The following is a 25,302-nucleotide window of genomic DNA, read 5'->3' as shown; positions in this document are numbered from 1 at the left end:
ATGCGTGCAGACGAGGATGAGCGAGCGCGGCTTAGGCTAGATTTATTTGGAGGTTATTGCTCATGTCTCATTCAGCACAAATCGAAATGTTTCCATATTCGCAATGTATTTGAATGTTAAACTATTATTTATAATGTAAACTAGGCTTGTACTTAACACGCATTCGCATATAGACGGAAAAGATGATCCTCTTCATATGAGCAAAAACGTCCTTGGCATAACAGCAGAGTGGACCGGTATAGGCTACTACGGTCTATTTAAACTGAATGCTCCAGGAATGTGTCGGTCACAGCACCTATTAATCGCTGTTTTGAATCCAGCAATTATTTATTTAGAAATGATAAGATCTGATTATGACAAGTGTGGTATAAAAGCTTTGTTTATTAGAGGAATAATAGGTTAACTGGAAAATGTTAGATCGCGACCATGCTTTTGGACCCCATAGTCTTCATTTACGCGGCTTTGTTCTGGTTTGCCGGTTGGTCACGAATTTCCACAAATTCAGTATATTTAGGCATTGTTTCTTTTCCTAAATCTTCATAGTCTAACCCTCTAATTTCCCAGGTTTATTTTATTATCTTTCGCTTTTACTGTGGTAAACATGGGAAGGGAAATTAAAGATTTCATGAATTAAGAATTCGTTCGATTTATTAATTTGTTCCCTTATTTCACTTAAATCATGGGTTATTTAGGGAACAAAATTAATGAAACTTGGACAATTGCCACATTAATAATTTGTAGGAATGAATTAACAAGTTGTATGAATGAATAGACTACCTGTCCTGTCACTGTGTCCCGCAGCCCTGCAAAGCGCACGATATAAAACAGTTATCTGATGAAATGATTAGTAACTACATTTCTATTGCATTTAATGTTGAAGAACTTTTATGTTGTTTCTATTTTAATGTACTTTAAAGTTTAAATCACACTAAAAGCTTAATTTGTACATTGTGAATGAATGATGATGCTTTTATATATCGTCACCGTCACTCACAGCCGCTCGCACGTGTTGAGTGCGCATGAGCCGCAAGCAGCCCAACATTGAATCGGTTAACCGACCATCGATAGCCTTAATCGATTGCATCTCTTATCGACAATTAATCGATCATCGATTAATCGTTGACATCCCTAGTTGGGTTGTAAGATATGACTTTTAAAAGTTACACTATGATGAAGTGGCTTGAATTTATTGTGGGACTGTGATTTATGTTTTTGCCTTGTTTATTCTTTTTTGTTTTAACCCACCAACAACAGATGGGTTCCCATTCTTGTACCCATGGTTGACTCTCTTAAAGGGGAGATGAAATGCTCATTTTCACTTAATATCCTGTTAATCTTGAGTACCTATAGAGTAGTACTGCATACCTTCATAACTCCAAAAAGTCTTAAGTTTTATTATATTTATAAGAGAAAGATAGTCTGTACCGTTTTTTCCCGGAAAAACACGAGCGACTGGAGGTGTGACGTGTGGGCGGAGCTAAAGAATCACGAGCGTGAGTAGGCTTTTGAGTTGAGAGCGTTTGGAAGCTGTGACATTACCGTGAGGAAAAAAACATCCAAAACAAACCATGGCTAACAGTCAGATTCAGCCGTTTATTTATGATCCAGAATCAGATCCCGAGGCTGAAACTGAACGAAAGCAGCAGCAGCAACAACTACAGCAGGACGTCTCTATGTGGTATGTATTGAAACTGTATATATTTGCTTAGCGGTTTTGGAAAATGACTAAGTTCCACTTTATGTCGTCTTTTTTTTAAGCTGTACATGTGGAAAGTGCAGTTTGATGACAACATTGCATGTTGTTTACTTGATGTGCTTACGCGCCGATAGCTAAGTTAACAACACAGAGATATTTTAAGCAGTTTTACTCACCGCCTGCGGTTCCAACACACGATCGTGACCCTTTTTCGTTGGGACTGCATTCTCTTTAAGAAATAAACGATATGCAAATCTGGCGTCAAACTAGGTCTTGTTTGTAAAACAAGCATCTTCGAAATGCAGGGAACAGACAAAAACACTTGCACAACTCCTTTGATGCTCTGTAAAAATAAACTCCATCCACTGGTCCCTTAATGCTGTTTTTTTTTTTTTTTTGGTAATCTGTGCAGGGTTGTCTTGCCCTCGCAACCAAAAACACACTTCTTTTGTGACATTTCGCGAGGCTCTCGCTCTGATCGGTGAATGTCTGTTGTGCTCTCAGTGCTCTGCTATACGGGAGCGCGCGCTCTTCCGGGAGAAGTGCCCTTAGGACCCATATAAGGAAATTCCGCTCCATCTAACTTCACACAGACCCATACTCGAAAAAAACTTTCCGAAACTTGTGACAAACCGGAAGGAGTATTTCTGGAACAAAAATACTCCTTCAAACGAACAACTTAATTTTTGAAACTTTGTCCATGTTTAGCATGGGAATCCAACTCTTTAACAGTGTAAAAAACTCAGTATGCATGAAATAGCATCCCCCCCCCCCTTTAAGGTGATGGGGCACAATTTGTAGTAGTTTGAGTCAAGTGAGTGTTGGTTTTCTATTACACTTGTCGTGTTATTGGTTTTGTGTTTTGATTGAGTGTTGAGTCTTTGCAGTCGAATTGCCATTGATTGTGAAACCCTATGGTCTATAGTGGGTTAAACCTTTTTGTTTTTGTTTTCGTTTCTTTATCACTTCTTATTACCATTTGTGTTTAATAAATTTGTTTGTACTTGCAAGGAAACACACTGGTTGTTGACCTTTTACACCTTCTCCAATACTTGTAAGGCCTGGGGAGGGTTACATATAGAAATGCACAAACAAGCCTAGATACATGCTCTTAGGTATGTTTATTGAAAATGCTGTTTAAATCAGCTCATTCAGCAGGGTTTAGTCGGGTCATATAAGAGAGAATTTCTTTCTTTTTTTTCTCGCCCACTCATGATGTTACTTTTCTGGGTTTGTTTCCTCAGCCACGTCGTAATCATCAGCGCTCTGTGCATTGCTTTCATCAGGGACATATCTGTTCCAACACACAAATATACAAATTGAGTTTAATATGTTTTTAACATTTTCTTTACAATTTTAATTTAGATAATATATCTAATTTACACATGACCCCAAAAGCTCTGTGTTATTTAAAAGTAAAAAATTATGGAACTGACAGCTCATTGCCTTCGATGTCATAATGTTGGGTCAAAGACTATTGCTGCGTCTTAAATTGTATACTTCCCTGCAATATAGTATTCGAAAAACAAAGTTAGCAAAAAGTACCCAGGTGTCCTAATTCTTACTCCCAGATTCTGAAGTTCGCAATCAAAGGACACCTTACTATACATTGAGGCCACACGAGAGGATTTATGAATAAAATATAAAATTCTTCGAAACTGTTCACCTAGCTTAAGATCAAATTTTATATTGAATTTTAGATAAGAACTGTCTTATAAATGCTGTTTCTTTTGGTCAAATAGTGTTTTAAAAGCCAATTTTTTTCAAACTAAACCAGTCAGTTTCTGTAGCAACTGGGACTTCTAACAGCAGCTGCAGTGACGCGCTGACTTGACAGATTAGCAATTTGCTCTTTTACTCAGAAGGCCGGGCTTACTTTTATAGATCACCTACAGTATATCAAGCATGGCATTTTTCCCCATTCAAAACTATATGAGTGACACGTCTTTGGTATTCTATAGTCTTTGGTATTCCTTACTGCTGAAGAAAGCATGACATTTATTTGGATCACGTGTGCCTTGAAAGCCAATCACATTACAACCTTGATGTCATTGAATTTCTGTCCCAAAAAGTCAATGACTTCTCTTATGAAACTGCATTTTTTTGGGTGTAAACTCTAAAAATAGTTCAACTAAAATGTATTGTATAGTGTAAAACATGTTGAGGATTAGCCGATAGGCAGTTGATTAATTAAAAGATAAGCTGTTTTCTCTAAAAAGCTGTTTATTCAGCGAAGTGACGCCTCTCCTCCATTGACATCCAGTAAAAAAATCTGCCTCTGGTCTGCTTTCTCATGTACTGCCAAAGCGGAAGCATTCAAGGGTTAGTTCACCCAATAATCAAAATTATTTCATTAATAACTCACCCTCATGTCGTTCCAAACCCGTGAGACCTAATCTAAATTATCTTAAACTGTGTTCTGAAGATAAATGGAGGTCTCAGGTGTTTGGAACGACATGAGGGTGAGTTATTAATGACATAATTTTGATTATTGGGTGAACTAACCCTTTAACATTAGCCGTTGGGCTTTTTTGGCTTAAGGTTGCAGGTTGCCTTCTAGGAGTTTTGGTAGTATGTCCAAATTTCATTCATAATACCCATATTCATACCATATAGAACATACTCTTTTAATGGTTGTGAAGTAAATTCCAAAACAAATGTTGTAATACTCAGATAGTACGCAATTTTGGATGCACTGTATAGAAATTACAAAAACCCATTTACTCCTTTTACTTAACGGGAGAAATTGCAATGCACCATATGCGGTATAGTACCGCCTTCTGAATAAAACTGTGGTAAAATCACTGTCACTGAAGCTGCCATTAGAGACTCTGGTTCCCATAGAAAAATGACACTTGCGCTTATGATTGCACATACTCATTGGCTGGTCTAGTCTGAAAAATATGTTTTTTTTTTTTTTTTGTTTTTTTATGGTATTGAGCATAAAAAAAACAAAATTAATGGGGAAGTTCATTTCAGATTTAGTTGCTGATTTGAAATGTAATTTAATTGAGTTTTTGAAATTTGAGGATTCCCCCAAACATTTAGATGGGACTTGGTTTGGATGCCTGAAATAGCTGCCAGGAGATGTTCCAAATATGAAAGGGATTTTGGTTGGGTGACAGTAAATGTAATGCCAACTATCACCTCTGTCCCAACAAATAAATACACAAATGGTTTGGTGCTAAATGTAACTTCCTTTAAATAAAAACATGTACTAAATATTTAAATGTAAAAAAGAACGAAGCCTGTAGAATGTCAGTAAATGTTTATGTAAAAAATCTTATTTTGCAAATTCTTAACTGCTTTATAAGCATTGCGCTCTCTTTCTCACTGCATTTCGGTCTTAATTTAATGTAAACTGTAAAAAGAAATGTTCATTAAAAAGACTTACTGTTCAGTGGTCACTTGGATGTAGTCATAATCAGTTGGTCCCCAATGACCAAATCTGTTACAACACACACAAAGGCAAAACAGTGGTCATTTTAATAAAACCTATCTTTATTGTCTTTTATGTACAATAGTAAAATTTTACAAATTAGGGTACTTCAATCACTCTAAATACTAATACAATTTTATCAACATCAACACTTTTCATTAATTTTCTCATTTAACTTAATTCACACCAGCCTTAATAAGCAATACTTAGATATTTTTTTTATTTAATTTTCTTTGCCCCTTATGTAGAATTTGCAGGACATTTGTTCATTTTGGTGGCTTTTTTTCTCCTTTATAAGCCACCATTAATTTCCGACCCTACACCCGAGTCATTTTATGAAAACAGAAAAAAGAAGAAATAATGCATATAAAGAACTTAGCCATGTAAACACCAAAGCCAAATGTCCACAATCATCATTATATGATATATAGGGTGGATTAGTATAATGTGGGACACCTAAGCTTCAGTGCATTTTTACAACATTACAACAGCTTTTACAACATTAAGGTGAACATGATTGGTGTTGAATTCAAGCAGGGTTGTGAATTTTAATGTTGTAAATAAAATATTTATATTCAATTGATAAAATTTGCATTAAGGAAGTTAAATGCAATACATGTAATCTTGCAAAATTTTGGTTTATAATTCAGCAATATAATTTGTTTTAAGATCCAGATTCAAAATAAGACTAGAGACTAGACTAGAGAGTGATGGGATCTATATTTCACGAGTTCACGTTTACATATAATTAGCTGAAGTATGAAAATGTGTATTTGGCGTGCTGTCCGGGTACGGGCTCCAAGCTCGGGAATGGCCTGAACCAACAGTACCCCCCTCCCTGTATAAGTGTTGAATGAACTTGAAGTGAGGAGATGGGGTGGAGGAGGGATGCTGATAAACTGTCAATGGAAAGAGGTAAGTCAGCTGTATTTATACTATGGTGTTGATTAACTTGATTGTGCTTGGGCTAAGTTTCTGATGCGCTCCTTCCGAACCTTGTTAATAAAACATCATATATTGTACATTCACTCCCCCTCACCTACAATTCCTGCCGGACATGAGACTTGAACCCGCAAGTTACATGAAGTCCGACTCTCTAACTTATAGCCCATGACTGCAATACAATATTAATATAATACAGTTAATGCAATACAATAAAATAATAGAATACAATATCTGAAAAATGTTTTGGGGACATGGCTGCATGTGGAAATATGAAACACAATTTAAAATTGCCAAAAGTGTCCCACACTACCATAATCCACCCTAATTGTTTATTTTATCATATAAATTATGTGTATGCAAGTATGAAAATACAAGCTACCGTTCACAACAGATGGTTCCAAAATCCACACAGACACATGTTTCAGGTCCATTCTCCCACTCAGAGAAAAAATCATGGAGATTTCCATCAGAGTCAGCGCAACCTGGATAGACATGTATTGCAAATATCATTCTTTTATTAGTAATTTTATTAGTACACACAAACATAAAAATGCTCTTTTACTCAATCTTTTAATCAATTTTCATCTCCCAAAACACGTTATAGCGTCACTAGGTGGGCCTTTCACTTAAAGTTTTGCAAAAATGTGGGCATAGTTATGTTTTTCCCAACAGACCAAGTAGTAACATCACCTGGTGGGCTGCTAGTGGAATCTTGAGTGGGAAACATTTCTAATCTGCAGGCATTACAGCAGACCACTGCTGTAAGCAACACAAACAGTCTCAGCTGAAAGATAGGACAGATAGATGGATTGATTTTTAATAACATTTGTTGTAAATCTCTGCTGCAAGTCATATACAAAAATAAACATAACGAAGGCTAAAAAAAAATGCATTTTAAATAGCAGTTGCATAACTGTATAACACTACAAAACACATCTAAAACACATTGGGTCTCATTCATGAAACACGAGCAGAACGAATTTTTGTGTAAATCGCGTGTAAAGTGGTTTTGGCGTACATTTTCGGATTCATTAAAACGTTCGTATTTTCCAAATGTTAGTTGGTACGAAAGAAATCTACACCTGCTCCCAGCCACGCGTAAATAGTGCGTTTAACGTCTGAACGTTTTGGTCATTAATACGGCTGCATTTTAATTCACCTTAATCGGGTACATATTTACACAGCATTTTGAAAAAAATATTATATATATTAATTACATACGGTTTTTCCTTTTAACTTTTATTATGAGAGCCAGTAATAGGATCTGTAATGCTGCCAAACTTCCTTTTTTAGGACCTGATACGCCACTAGTAGGCTAAGCTTGAAAATAAAATGTGGCGTTTTGAATGAACTTCTGATAATAAAACTTCAATTTCTGCAGCTGAGAAATGTTTCTTTTTCAGTCGCTTTTGAGAAGACATGTTGAAATCCTTCGTTTGGTGTCATATATATGATGCTCATATATAGTTGTCAGTCGGATTTAATAGGCGGGATTTATGGTAATTGAGAGTGAGCGTGCACGCGTGTCCCATTTACGACTGATTGGAATTCATTAACACACACACACATTTCACTATCACATCTGACGTTTACGAAGTTTTTGTGAATCAGGAGAAGAGTTTTCGGGAAGTTCTATTTACGCGCAAATCACTCAGATATTTACTCGTATATTTACGAATGTTTCATGAATGAGACCCAATGTACTTAAGACCCATAAATAAAATAAAAGTTAATTCTATATATACAGAAAAAATTGCATTGCACTGAATTAGAGAAGACAACTTGTTCACAATATTCACTATCTGAAGATACAGAATCTATGAAAAGTTTGAAAAGATGTGAAAGAGACCCCATAATCAAGCTATAGGATAAAAATTGTACATTACCATGTTGTGGTGAGATGTGGTGAGAAATACATAAAAGACTGTTCTGTCAAACACCGACAGACACTTTAAGAACTCCCTTCAAATGCTACAATATATACACTATCTCTAAATAAACAAATGTGACTGAAAGACTTTTCCTCCAACCAGTGAGCAGCAACCCTTTGCTGCTGCAATTGTTTGATTTAATTGTTACTTCTGTGATGGGTGAAAAACTACATAACTGATCTACATCTAAATAATTTGCATTGGTGGGGTCAGTGTAGAGATTAGGTATATTTGAACTTTCATTTGATAACTGAAATTCAAATAAAGCTTCTATTCAAATTTCTTTTGGGTAAATATTTTTATGAGTGCTGAATGCAAATTAATTAGTAGATTCTAATTTTAGGTGACACTACAAATAATAAGACATGGCATAATGTTTCTGTTCAATCAGATTATGCGCATTATACAGACGTGCACACGGCCTTACTGGTAACTTTTACAGTTCAAATATATTTGCAACATTTTAAATACATGTTTTCTTTGCTACAAAATAACTTAATCTGTCTTAAACCAACATCAATATTTTTGCATAAGATGACCGATATTCTATGTATAAATCTGATATAGATTATCATAACTACATTCCAGTCAATTCTCTCACTATTTAATTTTAATAAATAAAATGGAAAAGATTTGTTCGTGTGAATGTGTAATTAGTTAAAAAGCTGCAGTTAAATTAGCTTTTGATTATTCTTTTTTTTCTTTAGATTTACTGTAAAACTGTAAAACGGGATTTTACATTAATGGTTCTTTGTGTGCTCCCTAGTCCAATCCAATGAATCAAAGAAATCATAAAAGATTTTAGGAGTGGTGTATTTTCTGATGGGACAGTGTTGGCGCTTTAAATTCTGTTCCACACCCTTTCACACACAAACATAAAGACATATATTAATAGAGAATAATAATCAAACAATATATCCTATAAGGATCCTATACACACACACACACACACACACACACACGTTTGTTTTTGTGAAAAGTGGGGACATCCCATAGGCGTAATGGTTTTTATACTGTACAAACTGTATATTCTATCGCCCTTAACAAGCCCTACACCTAACACCTAACCCTCACAGGAAACTTAATATAATAAATAATTTTTTTAATAAATATAAAATGTATTAATTTATTAATATAATAAATAAAAAATTATGATTTATCAGCATTTTGAAAAATGGGGACATGGGTTATGTCCTCATAAGTCACCCTCTCCTCGTAATACCTGTGTCATACCCATGTAATTATACAGAGTTGTGTCCTGATATGTCACAAAAAGAAGAGCACACACACACACACACACACACACAGACAAGATCATGTATATAAGCAAGTTTTGTAAACTGACTGGTCATGAAAACACTAAATAAATTAAGTCTAACAAGTGTTAAACTTATCTAATGCCATACTTTGTACATAGACAGTTGTCACAGTCATTCTCCCATTCAGAGATGAAGTCAAGGATTACTCTGTCAAAGTTGACACAACCTAAATAAACCATGCATGCACACACAGGACCATTTAAACACTGTAAAAGCTAAATATTGGTATTAAAGATCATTTACAATGATTATTTAAAACAAGGGACATTAGACAGAAAGCTTACAAAAATTATATTTTACTTGATCATTTTGATCTAACAGCTGCAGTTTATCATTTTAAGATAGTATTATGTCTATTTCACACTGTAAAAACTAATCTATAGAATTTACCCAATAAATGTGAGGTAACAATTTGCATCGACTTTGGTGGGGTAGATTTAATCCCATATATTGAGTATAAACTATCTGAAGTAAAAAGCTATTAAATGCTTGCATAAATTGGGTAACAATACCTCACATTTATGTATATATTCAACAGCTACTTACTCATTAAAATTAGGTAAAAAATATCTCAGCAAAAATACAATTTAGTTATTAAAAAGTTAAAAAGACAGTTCAGCTCATAATTTATTCATGCCGCAATGCATGATGGGAGCAATGGATGAGTTTTTATTGGCTACAACATGCTTTTTTGATGGTCACCGTTGTTGTGATGCTCACGCTGATTCTTGATGTCTGTGTTTCTAAACGTAATAATTCTTTCTTTATGTAGAACTAACTTAAAAACATGTCATAATATGCCAAAAAATGCTGGAATGGACTGACGCATTCAGGTCATTCCATGACAATTAGTCCAAACAACAATCAATAGCACACATGATTGTCTTTGCGCTGGTATGTATGTTATCATTCTGTTAACACAGCCCCACAAAGTCTAAAGTAAACATCTGAAGGTTCAAGAACCCAACTAAAGGAAACATTGACCACTATAATGGTAACACACAAATTGTGATTTTCTAGTTTGGTGAGTCTGCTTGTTAACATCAGATGTCTTCAATAATGGTCAATCATGACCCAATTATTTCTTAATTATCTCATTAACTTCAACTCTGCTTCAGTGTTACTTTTAACACTTTTTCAGTGTTTATATGAGTCCACACTCAATCAAAAACGCGGGCTGACGCATGCGCAATTTAAAGCAAAAAAACTCACGGTTTGGGGGTAAATTTTACTGCATTTTTCTATGTGATGGTTCTTACTGTTGATGAATGGGTAGCATATGTAGAATTTACCCATTACTTTAGAATTCGTTGGCTGGCTGCAATAATCATATAAATTTTATATGGTTTCCACAGATTATATTTACAACTCTCCAAAATCACTTTTTTCAGTGCATTTATAAACATGAAATGTATTAATAAAAATGTTAATATGCAAAATAAATATATTTATTTAATCAAAATTGTTTAGAAGAGACTTAATTCATAAATAAAAAGCTTTGGACAATTTTGGCTACCTTGCAGATGGTCTGTTATGTCGCTGACAGATAACACATGTTTTTTTTTTTTTAATGTAGCACTACAGGAGACTACCATAAACCATAAAATAACTATAAAGAGCATTTTTGCTATCTCAGAATTAAGCCAATACACTCAAAAATAATTTATTTTTGTAAAGAATAGTAATATATTTTGCATGACTATATGAACTAATCTTTAAATAATTCATGTGTAAGAATCATATGTAAATAAGTATTAAATTAATAAATCTAAAACCACTGACTCATTTAGAACTTATATAAATGACTAAATAGTAATATTTTTTATATTAATGTTAAATATTCATAATTATTAATATCTTCATGTGATGCTACTTGCGTGCATTCTGCATCAACATCTATAATATTGCTCACAGGGTTCAGAGTTTTCAGGTCTTATATCACACTGACCCTCTAAAGTCAAGCAAAAAGGGGCAGTAGAAAATTTATGGAAAAGGGAAAACTGTTTATAACTGTGTCTACTTTTGCTCTTATATAATGATTACTTGCACCAAAATGAAACAATATTAAAGTGTTGAAGTCAATGTTGAAAACTTATCAGTCAAATCAGGTTGGACAGTTAAATAATTTAATCTGTAGTCACACAGTGTGTGTGTTTATTGAAGGTGTACTAGTCAAATGAACCTAGGGTGTGGTTGCTAGCCAATGACATTATTAGAGGAAGTTGAAATGATCAAGGATTATTTGTACATATCAATACTGTACACAGACAATGACTTTCTTTGTGCCTTGCAGTTCAAATTAAGAGTACATTGTTTGATTTGGAATTCTTGTGAGGAGATGAATATAAATAAGTTTACTAAATTAAATTATACAAGCATTTCACAATATTACTGTTTTACTGTATTTTTTATACAATAAATTATTGTAATTTATCCTTCAAAACAATGAGAAAAATCTTAAAATACATATTTCATATTTATATTGTCTATCTTGAAATGTTGATTACAAATAATCCTGAAATGAATAGCTTTTATTTAGTCTAATAATCGAATAACTTTTGTTTTAAATGTTTTATAGTTAAAATCAACTGCCAAGGAGCTGCCAAAAGAAACTGATCATGGGTCCACAGGGAGCAATATGTTACAGTAATAATATATACAATCATAAAATTAACTTCAAATAACATTTAAAATTCAACACATCTACAAGGGATGTACATGATAATAAAGCATTTTCATAAGTACCAGCAATTACTGAAAATTACTGCATTGTCGCTGATAATATTATAACTACACATTAACATAGTTCTGAGACCACAGTAAACATATTAAAATGTTTTTAAAAGTACTGGGATGCATTTTGACTCTTTGTCTGTGTGTTTAGCTGTGTTTGTGGATCAACAACACCAGCATTCAATATGGAACTCAACACCACTGCACATGCTTCAGCCTTGGTGAAGGCCCAGGGATTTCTGGGAACACTGGCACATAAACAACAAGAGTTACAAGTCTCCCAAGCCACAAGAGATTACTGAGGAAAAACAGTTATTAAAATATACTTCTCATTTAACTGAATTGTGAACAAAAACAAAGAAAGTTGTATGTGCATTTAATATACAAAAATATCTCAATATTTTGCAGAATTTTAAAAGTATAGAAAATTTTGTCTTGGTTTTAACCATAATTTTGACTAATGTTGCAAATTCAAAATGTTCACTACATCAGTAAAATATTTACAAAGAGTAAATTAATATTTGATTATAATAGCACATAGTGTGAGCCATCAAATATAACTATAAAAAATAAATGTATAATAATGGTAATATTGCTATTTATTTAGTATTTTTAAATACAAATAATAAACGAAATAAATAATAAAGTGTGATAATACTTTTTTATTTTAAAATAAAAGGGATTATTAAATACAAATACAATTATTTTATTGCAAACTTAAAAATAAAATGCTATGATTATTATTATTATTATTATTTGAACTTTAATCATTTTCAAACTGAAAATCAGCAAGCTTTTACTTTGGTGGGTAGCTTCCCGGTTTAGATGTACATGTGCTTCTGTCTGTAGAGCATCAGTGAATGAAATGTCACAGTTTTGCATTGTGCTTTGAAAAACGGTAGCCTAGATGTATGCTTTCAATGTGAATAGAAATCATCTCAGTTATATATGTAACCAAGGTTCCCTAAATAGGGAATGAAATGCTGAGGTGACGTCAACATATGGGAACACCCCTTGGTGTGATGAATGTCTGAAGCCCTCTACCATCCCGTAAAATACTCTTGGCCAAATAGTGCTTGGCACCACCCTACGCATGCGTATTAGGGGTGTAACGATTCACTCGTTTTCTCGATGCATCGATTACAAACCCTGTCAATTCATATGCATCGATCTTGAAACATGATTTTTGAATCATGAATCGCCAATCTTGGACAGTAATCGATTAAAAATGCTAAGAATCGAATGAATCGCGATTTCTAAATGTATACACATTAAATTACTACACGCACGAATTAATGGAGACCTTGAAGAATGTTCGTGAATCGTGCCTCTTATCTGTCCTTCACGTGCTCCACTGTTTACCGCCTGAGACTTTCACAGGATTAAGTTAAATAGAGATGAAAAGAGAAGCGATCTCGCTCTCATAGACGTGCCAGGCTATATCTGTAGCTAAACTGAATAAAAGCAGAATGAACTGATGAAAAAAAAAAAAACACAAACAATTTATGAATGATGCAGTGCTGATTCACATTTATTACAATACAAAAACTATAAAGTATATTTTCTACCTTATTCTGTGCAGAAAATTTAAATAATTGCTAATTAAATGTAGCCTAGTATATAAAACAATCATAAAATTGCCATTAGGAAAAAAAATATCGATTACAAATGATTGATTATTGTCCAGCAGTGTATTTGATTTATTACAGCTAATTAAAAGTAATTAAAAAAGAAGATAATTCCTTGTAAAAAAAATAAAAAAATAATAATAATAATAATAATAATAATAATAATAATTATTATTATTATTATATAGGCTACATACATACAATTATTGTATTTGACATTTCTGGCTTACATACATTTTTACGTATGCCATGTCACATCATTAAACTAGCATTTAACAATCCGCATTGAGATCAACTTGGAATTCAGGAATCACAACCTATTTTCCAGTAAGACGGACTTCTTTTTACAACAAAAATCCATATTTTTTATAATTATGTTTTTTGATAAAAACATTTCTGGATTTTTCTTCTAACAATGAACTTCATTAGTTACCATCGTTTTTAAGTCCAAAAAAATGCAGTTTTAAAAGTCTTTGAAGTGTTTAAATGGCCTGTACATGATCACAGCTCAAAAGGTACAGTATAAAAGAGTACAACTCTGTACCTATGGCAAGGGTACCATTGCTGTACCTCGGGGGTACCACCCCAGTGATGAGCTATTTGTACCCTCAAAGGTACATATTTGCACCTAAAAGGCGCAAACTTTCAAGGGACTTCTTTGTACCCATTAATATGGTACAAGTTTGTTCCCCTTGGCGGTACTGCCCCAGCGACGAGCATTTGTACCTTTTTTTTGTCTTTTCTGTACCTTTATTTCTGAGAGGGTAGTATACCTGCGTGTTGCGCATGCTATTTCGCTCAGATTTCATTATCGAAGGAAATCATCAAGGTACGGAATGGAACCGTCGTTACATATGTAACCGAGATGTTCCTTTTCATTGGTCACTTTGATGATGCAGTGACGTCAACTTATGGGAACCCTATACCATTATGCCTGACGTACCTGAACGTACTTGAATTATTAAGGGCGAAGTGAGTCTGCACACCTCATAGGCTAAGGATATAGCCTCCACCAGCCAATGGGACATGCGTTGCTTTGTGACAGCACAGTAGGGGTGTCCCCCACTAAGGATTTTCATAATCGAATCAGAATTTTCAAATCTTGTCGATATTCGACTGATAGTCGAATCATATGTTTGGGGGCAGGGCAAAATACATTAACAAGAGTGAAGTCAGACATTCGACTAACATAATTACTGATGTTAACATATGGGGGAAATGTGTAATGAACATTTTGCAAATATAAATTGGGTAAATAATGTTTTATGTTTTGATGAACAGATAGCTAACACTTAACGTCTATGAAACCATAACAATTAATTTTTTTTACAATAGTGCTATCATTATAACGTTATAATGTATTATAACGCCTAAAACGTTAGCAGTTAATGTTCTACATTTCTGTTTTGAGCTGCGCACGCTGAAGATGACCAGTAGAGTGACACATTTGATAGCAAGTTTTTAATCAATGGGATTCAACTCATTATATTATATAGAATATGCTTCATTATTTATACAACATAACGGTAATATTAAGACTTATAGGCTATTTGCAAAAAGGGCCCGAATGCACATGAACATATCTGTGGGGCTCTGAGTGCAAACTCCTTTTGTGGACACATTCTTCATGAAACAATGTGCAGAAAGACGGCAGCTAAACTAAAAAAATTCATAGCGTTTTAGTATAATGGTCTTCTCATTATAATAGTATCTATATAACAGTCCCAGTCATAGTTATTAATATTCTTCATTGTAGTTTGACCTGACCATGATATATATACACCGACTGAAATGTTTTGAAATCACTTGTACCCTACCTGTTCGAAAAAATCCAGTCTCTGCCTGTGCCAGTTTGAGTTTTGGTAAAGTTTTAAATCCCTGGCACCAAGATGCTCATCTGTCAATTACGGATTATGGAAAGTGAAACATAAATTCAAAGGGGTGGTTGGACAGACCTAGTCACACTCCATTCTTCGAAATCGTTTGATGCAGAAAACAACAGGGTAAAATCCTTTGGCTTTTCACCCACCATTGAAATGCATGTGTAGTAAACCCACATGGATTACAGGGGACGCTGCTGCCAAAAGTCTGAGGCACAAACTCACGTCACTGAGCTGCCTGTTTGAAGTGGCGAAGGCATGACATGAAAGAGGGGAACAAAACACACTTTTGGAAATCTGTGCATAAGCCCAGGCTGCTTAGACGATTCAGCACAAGATCTCAATGAGAGTGTGCTTGAGTCTGTGATTGTGCTAAGACCAACCAATCGTCAAGGTAGTTTAACACACTAACACCCTGGAGCAGCAACGGAGCCAGAACTGTGTCCATGCATTTTGTGAACATCCGTGGGGCCAGGGATAAGCCGAAGGGTGGAACACGGAATTTATACAATTTGCAATCTAAAGCAAATCTGAAGAACTTCCTCTGTCTCTTGTTGATCTGAATATGAAAATATGTATCCTTCAGATCAATCGTGAAAAAACAATTGTTTGGTTCAATGTGCGACAGACACTGCGGTTTCTTCTGAACTCACAATAGTGGAAAGAACTCAGTGAAAATGAGGTGGGCTGAATGGTGAATTTGTGATGAATTGTGCATAACACCCATGGTGGAATTGCCATGCAAGCGTTCCCACGTCGCCCAAAAAGCGTTAATGGCCTCAAAACCTCCACCTGTGGCTGTAATGTCTCCACATGTGTTAGAATTTCTGAGAATGGAAAGCTCGCGGTTTCCGTAAGCATGGGAAGTGTATGTGTCAAAGTCACTGCGAGCTATTGGATGCTGCCTGTGCATGATGCAGGCCCAAACATACTACGCACCTTTCATGGGTATCCCCCCGTGCACCTATGTGCACCCTGATTATAAATTATAAATGAACTGTTATATCAATGCATAGTATATTAAATATAATTATGTAAAAAGTTGTCCATATAATAATTTTTATATATACAGTACAGTGTAATTTAATTAAAATATCCTAAAATTCACTTTTAAAAAATCTCCACCCATCCAGATATAACTCACCTCTCTAGAAATATGTCTGGTAGTGGCAGGTATGTCCTCATGTCAGGACCTCTCTCGTGCACTAACACTGGGACGAATGATGTCACGCCACACACCAGCATGGCATAGAGTGTGCTGAGTGCAGTCTTCCAGTACTCTGGGTCCAGCTGACCACAATACTGTTTACACTTGCCGTTCGAGTAACTATGTTCCCCACCAACTGTAGTTACCGCCCCATTATAGTGCTGGTGGTCTCCTGACCTTCGCTCTGCAAAGCCATTAGAGTTGACATGGTCTATATCTCTAGCGTGTCTGTCCTAACCTAACTGCGTGAGGGTTGTGTGTTGTCTCTGTAGCCTCTGCACATACAGCATCAATCTCTTGGTATCACCCAGCACTTTTAAGTTCCAGTGGAGGAGACCGCAGGTCAGTTTAAGTAAGACAAAGCAGACTGGCACCATCCAATTTGTGCTTAGAGCACAAGAGATCCACATATTCATAAAACCCCGCCATCCAGCGACCTGCTTTATACTGCTCCAGCCCTCCACACCCATTTACCTGGAGCCTGGCATACTCGCAGAAACAGATAAGATTACACATGTACACAGGTAAATGTAAAAACACACAGAAAAAGATTAAGGAATTTATATAGAATAAAATATTCTGCCTCTGTACTAAGAGCAGGTCATCTAGTAAGTTTTGATTTATTTATTGGACTTTCAGAATATTAGCAGTGGTTTAGTAAAAATCTAATCAAATTTAATTTAATTTAATAAAAATTGTGATGGATCTTATTTTTGCATGGGAAATAAAACAGTTCCCCTGCTTTCTGTTCCATTTTGTGGTCGTCTATCTAGCTTTTTGTGATGTAAAAACCAAAAATCAACCTAACTACACAGAGTATCCATTTCTTAAATGGATAGTTCACCCAAAAATGATAATTACTCCATTATATACTCACCCTCAAACTATCCTAGGTGTACTGTATATGACTTTCTTCTTTCAGATATACAATCAGAATACAATCAGAGTTAAAGGTTATTAAGATCATGTAAATCTCAACCCCCATTCATTGCCATTATAAAGCTTGGAAGAGTTAGGAAATTATAAGTTCAAAGTTATAAACACCTAGTATGGCTTGAGGGTGAGTGAATCTTAGGGTAATTTTCATTTTTGGGTGAACTATACCTTTAAAGGGATAAATCAATGAAAAATTTAAATGTCATAATTTTTTGGATATAAGAAAGATATTTTGAGAAATGTCTGTTTTTGGTCCATACGGTGGAAGACAATGATTTCCAACGCTGTTGGATTCCTGTGTACAAAATATATTTTTGTTCCACAGAAGAAAGAAACTCATACAGGTTTATAACAACATTATGACTTTTCCATTTTTTGGAGGACTGCAATCACATAAACATACCCCTGGTCTCAGTGAATCACCCTCTACAGCTCATCCTTTCGACTTCTCAGTTTCTGACTCCAAAGGTCTGTGTACATTCAGTAGTACTTGCATCTGAGTACATTCATGCAATAAACAGTTTTAAATTCTGCTGATTCTGGAACTTGTGTGCTAAGAGCAGAGGTGTCAAGTAACGAAGTACAAATACTTCGTTACTGTACTTAAGTAAAAATTTGGGGTATCCATACTTTACTTGAGTAATTATTTTTCAGCCGACTTTTTACTTCTACTTCTTACATTTTCAGGCAAATATCTGTACTTTCTACTCCTTACATTTTAAAAATAGCTTCGTTACTGCTATATCATTTCGGCTTGTTTTCATTCCGACTTGTCATCATTCAAAAAAAAAAAAAAAAAAACTATCCAGATAAATCGCGCCATCCGGATGGAGTGAATTTGATTGTGGTTGGATGAGAAGTATAAACATATACCATTCCGACACCCTATTGGTTTGTACGCGATCCATCGCACCTGCACGTGACTCAAATCACATCACAGTCCAGCCAGGACATAGACAGTTTTGGGTTCGTTTATCAAAAAATATATTTCTTAAAAGTAGGGTTGGGTAAGGAACCGGTATCCGATCGCCTCGGAGTCAGTCCGCTTAAATTTCACATGAAACCAGCGTCAGACCGGTCTCCTCCCGTCTTTTTCAGCGCGCTCTTCAATCCGCAGAGGCGCAGACCGCGAGCGGAGCAGCGCATGCGCTCTTAAACAAACAGAGGACACAAGGTATGTGTTTATCGATAGATTGTTAAAATATCCATATCTGTGCAGTTCTTTTTCATAAATACAGTTTGCAAAAGGTCACGAGGTAGCAGTCGGGTTCTCATCTGTAAAGTTTTTGCTCATCACACCACAGCCGTTTCCTCCAGCGAAAATCTAGCCTTTAACACATATGAACGAACACATACTTTAATAATTAAACTAAAATATACTTAATTTAAATTAAACTAAAATATACTTAATTTAATCATACGTACTTTATACATACACTACTGTGCAAAAGTCTTAGACACGTTAGTATTTACACTTAAAAGAATGGTGTTACCAGTTATTTATATATTTTGCTGTAGTGTGTCAGTAGAAAATATCAGTTTACATTTCCAAACATTCATTTTCCTGTTGTCAAACTGCTTGTGCATTCAAAATCGCACTAGATTATTATTAAAATTAATGGCAAACTGATATTTCCTACTGACACACTACAGCAAAAGATATAAATAACTGGCTTAAAACCCTTTTTGGGGTGAAAATACTATTTTTTCCATAAGACTTTTGCACAGCACTGTATTTTAAAAACGACATTTTTGCTACTTAATAAAGAATGACCATACAGTAATTCACAGAACTGATTAAAGACAGTGACAGACAGCACTCATCTTAACTAAATATCAGAGAGAGTGACAGAGATACAGTAGAAATATTATGTGTGATTTTGTATTAAATAATGACCCAGATTGTGAAATACATTTATTAGCCTTAGATTAAGGGAAGCACAACTTGGGAAATGAGAGCATCCAAGCTGAAAAGCTATGGATTTATTTTAAATATTTGTAATGTTCTTTAAAGTTATCCATAGTTTTTTTTTTTGTGGTTCTTTTTTTTTAAGTATAGGTTCAGGCACTGTTTAGGAGCCGGTACCGTTTTAAAAGTATCGAAAAGGCACTGGACCCTACTTAAAAGTTATTATTTCTCACTGGCTCATTTACCAAATGAGTGCTTTTTCTTCGTCCTCCACAAATTAAGCTACTGTAGGTAGTTCGGTAGCGAGACGTTTGAATAAATTAGCATTTTCGATTGACGATGCAATTGACAATGTTGTGATAAGTAGGCTTTACCAGCTTTGTAACTCGTTACCCCCCGAACACTGGACATAGCACACGTACAGTATTGTTCAAAATAATAGAAGTACAATGTGACTAACCAGAATAATCAAGGTTTTTCGTATATTTTTTTATTGCTACGTGGCAAACAAGTTACCAGTAGGTTCAGTAGATTCTCAGAAAACAAATGAGACCCAGCTTTCATGATATGCACGCTCTTAAGGCTGTGCAATTGGGCAATTAGTTGAATTAGTTGAAAGGGGTGTGTTCAAAAAAATAGCAGTGTGGCATTCAATCACTGAGGTCATCAATTTTGTGAAGAAACAGGTGTGAATCAGGTGGCCCCTATTTAAGGATGAAGCCAACACTTGTTGAACATGCATTTGAAAGCTGAGGAAAATGGGTCGTTCAAGACGTTGTTCAGAAGAACAGCGTACTTTGATTAAAAAGTTGATTAGAGAGGGGAAAACCTATAAAGAGGTGCAAAAAATGATAGGCTGTTCAGCTAAAATGATCTCCAATGCCTTAAAATGGAGAGCAAAACCAGAGAGACGTGGAAGAAAACGGAAGACAACCATCAAAATGGATAGAAGAATAACCAGAATGGCAAAGGCTCAGCCAATGATCACCTCCAGGATGATCAAAGACAGTCTGGAGTTACCTGTAAGTACTGTGACAGTTAGAAGACGTCTGTGTGAAGCTAATCTATTTTCAAGAATCCCCCGCAAAGTCCCTCTGTTAAAAAAAAGGCATGTGCAGAAGAGGTTACAATTTGCCAAAGAACACATCAACTGGCCTAAAGAGAAATGGAGGAACATTTTGTGGACTGATGAGAGTAAAATTGTTCTTTTTGGGTCCAAGGGTCACAGGCAGTTTGTGAGACGACCCCCAAACTCTGAATTCAAGCCACAGTACACCGTGAAGACAGTGAAGCATGGAGGTGCAAGCATCATGATATGGGCATGTTTCTCCTACTATGGTGTTGGGCCTATTTATCGCATACCAGGGATCATGGATCAGTTTGCATATGTTAAAATACTTGAAGAGGTCATGTTGCCCTATGCTGAAGAGGACATGCCCTTGAAATGGTTGTTTCAACAAGACAATGACCCAAAACACACTAGTAAACGGGCAAAGTCTTGGTTCCAAACCAACAAAATTAATGTTATGGAGTGGCCAGCCCAATCTCCAGACCTTAATCCAATTGAGAACTTGTGGGGTGATATCAAAAATGCTGTTTCTGAAGCAAAACCAAGAAATGTGAATGAATTGTGGAATGTTGTTAAAGAATCATGGAGTGGAATAACAGCTGAGAGGTGCCACAAGTTGGTTGACTCCATGCCACACAGATGTCAAGCAGTTGTAAAAAACTGTGGTCATACAACTAAATATTAGTTTAGTGATTCACAGGATTGCTAAATCCCAGAAAAAAAAAAATGTTTGTACAAAATAGTTTTGAGTTTGTACAGTCAAAGGTAGACACTGCTATTTTTTTGAACACACCCCTTTCAACTAATTACCCAATTGCACAGCCTTAAGAGCGTGCATATCATGAATGCTGGGTCTTGTTTGTTTTCTGACAATCTACTGAACCTACTGGTAACTTGTTTGCCACGTAGCAATAAAAAATATACTAAAAACCTTGATTATTCTGGTTAGTCACATTGTACTGCTATTATTTTGAACAATACTGTATGTACCAAATACAAGAAGCTATCAATCAAGAAAGTATCAGGATTATGACTTCTTTTTCAGTTTTAGTTTTTGATTAATCACTTGGATTAATCATTCATTTTGGCAGCACTATAATGTTTACTGTAAATAGACAACCATACAAGAGTAATTGTTACTAAGCCTGCATCAATGTTCTTGTCCATTGCCCTCGCAGATTCCTGCAGCTAAGCTTGGATGTACATTTACATTCCATTAAAGGTTATTGATGACATGCCTCTGAAGTTTGACTTTTTGCACCATAACAATACTTATTGGCAACTAGTCATCATATCTCTAGTCCTTTAATGTATTTGCATTGTACTAAAGTGCGTTCATTTTAAATGGGCATATATGCGGCTGATGAAGACCTCAAGGTTGAAACGTTTCTTGATTAAATTCCTCTGGAGCAGTAGTTTTCAGTGTTAAGACTTCACTTCTTTATTTGTCTATATCATTTAGTTGTCTTGCACCTGCGTCCTAATTAGATGTTTGGGATGTGCACACCATTTTTGTATTTTCATATATGCGGCTGAAACAGGTAGCCTAGTGCATCCCAAATTTTTCAACATGAACATTTTAATATAACATTATAGTCATTATGGCCTATGGCCTTTAGAAAAATGTTTTTTTGAGGAGGTGGGGTAGTGAACAGGCCCCTGTGGTGCGGCCTAAGCTTTTGTTCTTAATGGCATTTTTTTCCCCTTACATTACTTTTACTTTTATACTTAAAGTAGTTTTTTAAACCAGTAGTTTTACACTTTTACTTGAGTAAAAAGCTTGAGTTGATACTTCAACTTCTACAAAAGTCTTTTTAAACCCTAGTATCTATACTTCTACTTGAGTAATGAATGCCAGTACTTTTGATACCACTGGCTAAGAGTTTCTAATAAACACACGTTGGATGCTTTCCTATCACGCAGTGGCTGTGTGTAACCTCTGTAATCAATTCAAATAATGTCTAAAATGTGATCAGTGCAGTGTGATTGGCTGAATTAAGTCTAAATGTACAAAACTAATGAACAGTGCATAATGACATGAATTACATTATAAACTACACTAGTCACTTCATTAATATGATCTCACTAAATAGACAAATAAAGAGAAATTAACATCTTGATCTTTAATTCAAGTTCAAATGTTTGCAGTTTGTACACATATATAGGCCTACAGGATCAGACGATTTCTTAAACATGATGAATTACATTACACACACAGACCCTTACTTAGTTTTAGTGCTGTATGTTAGACCTATTGGCACAACAGGATACTAAAAATGAGCAAACATTTCTAGCCATGCTGACATATTCACATGCAACAAGTCCTGGAACCAGAATCATTGGAAAAACATTTACAACATTCAGTGGAAGCTTCTTAAATCAAAAAACCTCAACAAAAACAGACCCAGTCTATTTGAATTAACAATAAATGTGTCATATGCATTGGGTGTTAACACAAATACTGTACACACATAGATGAATACTAACATTGTGTACCAAGACCAATTATTGATTCAGGGACACTACAGAGTGTTTAAAACTAAACGTCTGTCAAAATAGCATCTAAATGGTTTTAAAATGGAAACCCAAACATTAACATGAAATGAGATGTAAGGCAGAATTAGTTACCACTGTTGGAGTTCACTTTATAGTGACTGAGGTCGTCAGTTCCTGTGATGCCCTCAAAAGCATGTATAAACAGGAATCATTGCTATGCACGACCTTGGGTGTGGCTACAAAACTCAGAATATGGAAATGTTCAAAGAACGAACTTATGAACTTTGTTTTATTATGAAAAAAATCATAATAATTCTGCCATTTGGATGTAGTGCTGAATGTTTCGTTTTACACATTTTTATGGCGTTGAACTTAAAATTTACTGTATAACTAATCACACACAATTTCTATTAATTCTTAATTCACTTTATTCACATGTATTTTGACAAAATATACGCCAATCTTTGCAATTTCGAAAGTAAATGCTACATTTACTGTATACCGAATGGCAACCTCCTGGTCTCTCTCTTGAAGCCAAGACGGAATAGACTAAAACTGTCTCAGGTTACGTATGTAACCATAGTTCCCTGAGTAGGGAACGAGTCACTGCGTCCTCTAGGGGTCGCTTTGGGGAACACCTCATCGTGACCCGTGTCTGAAGTATACATTGAAAAAACACCAACTTGTTGGCCGGCGACAGCCTCTAACGTCACTACCGGCATGACTATAAATAAGCACCGGGAGAGCATGTCATTATCTTCTACGTCTGAAGCTAGCGTCTGAAGCATGGCAGGGAGCTAGAGGACGCAGTGTCTCATTTCATACTCAGGGAACTTTGTTTTCATACTTAACCTGAGACAGTTCCCTTTCCAGGTAACTTTGAACTGCGTCCTCTAGGGGTCGCTTTGGGGAACAGTAAACCCACGCCACCGTGCTGAGGGGAGTGCAAGCCAGAATCATGGCGAGCACAAAGTACCAATTCTACCATTTACATGGGAGTTGCCGCCGGGACGTTTAGACGGCTGTCTGTGACAGGAAGTAAATGCTCAAGACTGTCCCAGGTCTTTAAAACGCCAAAGCACAATGGCCTTAACGCACACTAAATCCACACTCTCAGTGTTCAAGGCTTATTGATGGGTCTTACTTGAATGATCTATTCATTTGAATGAATCTTTAATGTGACTCGTGACAAACGAGTCATTCAGTTGCGCATGCAAAACATCATATTGGTTCTGTACTGAAATTAGTTCACCTGTTTCGAGTGTTCAGGTTCTTCCAAATCATTTGTTCATCACGTGACATCACTTTTCCTTTGTCTTTGGAGTATTACAAGCTCTTGGTGCATAAAGACGATCTGTAAAGTCGCAGAGACTAAAGTCTCAAATCCAAAGAGATATTCTTTATAAAAGTTAAGAGTCAACCACACCAACCTAAAACGGCTTGTTATAAGACACAAGTCTACCTCATGATGTGGGAAGATTTGCATAACACCGTACAAATGTTCACGCAAATGTGATGGACACTTTGGAGTGAAAACAATCATTGCCGCCATATTGAAGGGTCGTTCCAAACCGAAAGATTTCAGAGGGTACAACTGATGGACACTTCAGACTCCGATGATCATTTGCGTAGATTCTCTGCATGATGACGGTGCCTCCGTGTGGGCACATGATGATGATGCAAAAGGGAACCACCAAAATTAAACAACCAAAGCTGCTCAATACTAACTTTACCTTTTTACTTTTAAATAACTTTTTACAGTTTCAAGTGCATTTAGCCACAGGTTTGGTCTGGTTACTCCACAGATTGAAATCTAATATATAAACTGGTAAAAAGTTGATAAATTGTATACAGATAGAATTTCAGAAGCTTTTCATCTGCTGCCACTCTCCACTAGATGCAGACATTGACCACTTTTCTATTTTAAACCAATCCTTTTGAAGCCATGAGGTCTTTTGTCAGCAGAGTGACTTCACAAAACTGTCTGCTTTGCACGTCACTTTACTGAAAGAGGAATAAACTTACTTACAAAAGATCACAATTTTGGGGCTGCCTGCAGTCAGATCACCTTTGGTCAAGTCTAATGGACATCTTAGACACTTTAGAGTCACTGC

General features: G+C 35.5%; 1 pseudogene; it reads right to left on the bottom strand.

Moving 5' to 3' along the window:
- Positions 1–12,210: 12,210 nt before the first annotated feature.
- On the bottom strand, positions 12,211–17,266 carry LOC113046473 (sphingomyelin synthase-related protein 1-like; annotated as a pseudogene).
- Positions 17,267–25,302: the final 8,036 nt, after the last annotated feature.

Source organism: Carassius auratus, chromosome 27, assembly GCF_003368295.1.
Source record: "Carassius auratus strain Wakin chromosome 27, ASM336829v1, whole genome shotgun sequence".
Taxonomy (NCBI): Eukaryota; Metazoa; Chordata; class Actinopteri; order Cypriniformes; family Cyprinidae; genus Carassius; species Carassius auratus.
This window is presented reverse-complemented; position numbering and strand designations above follow the sequence as displayed.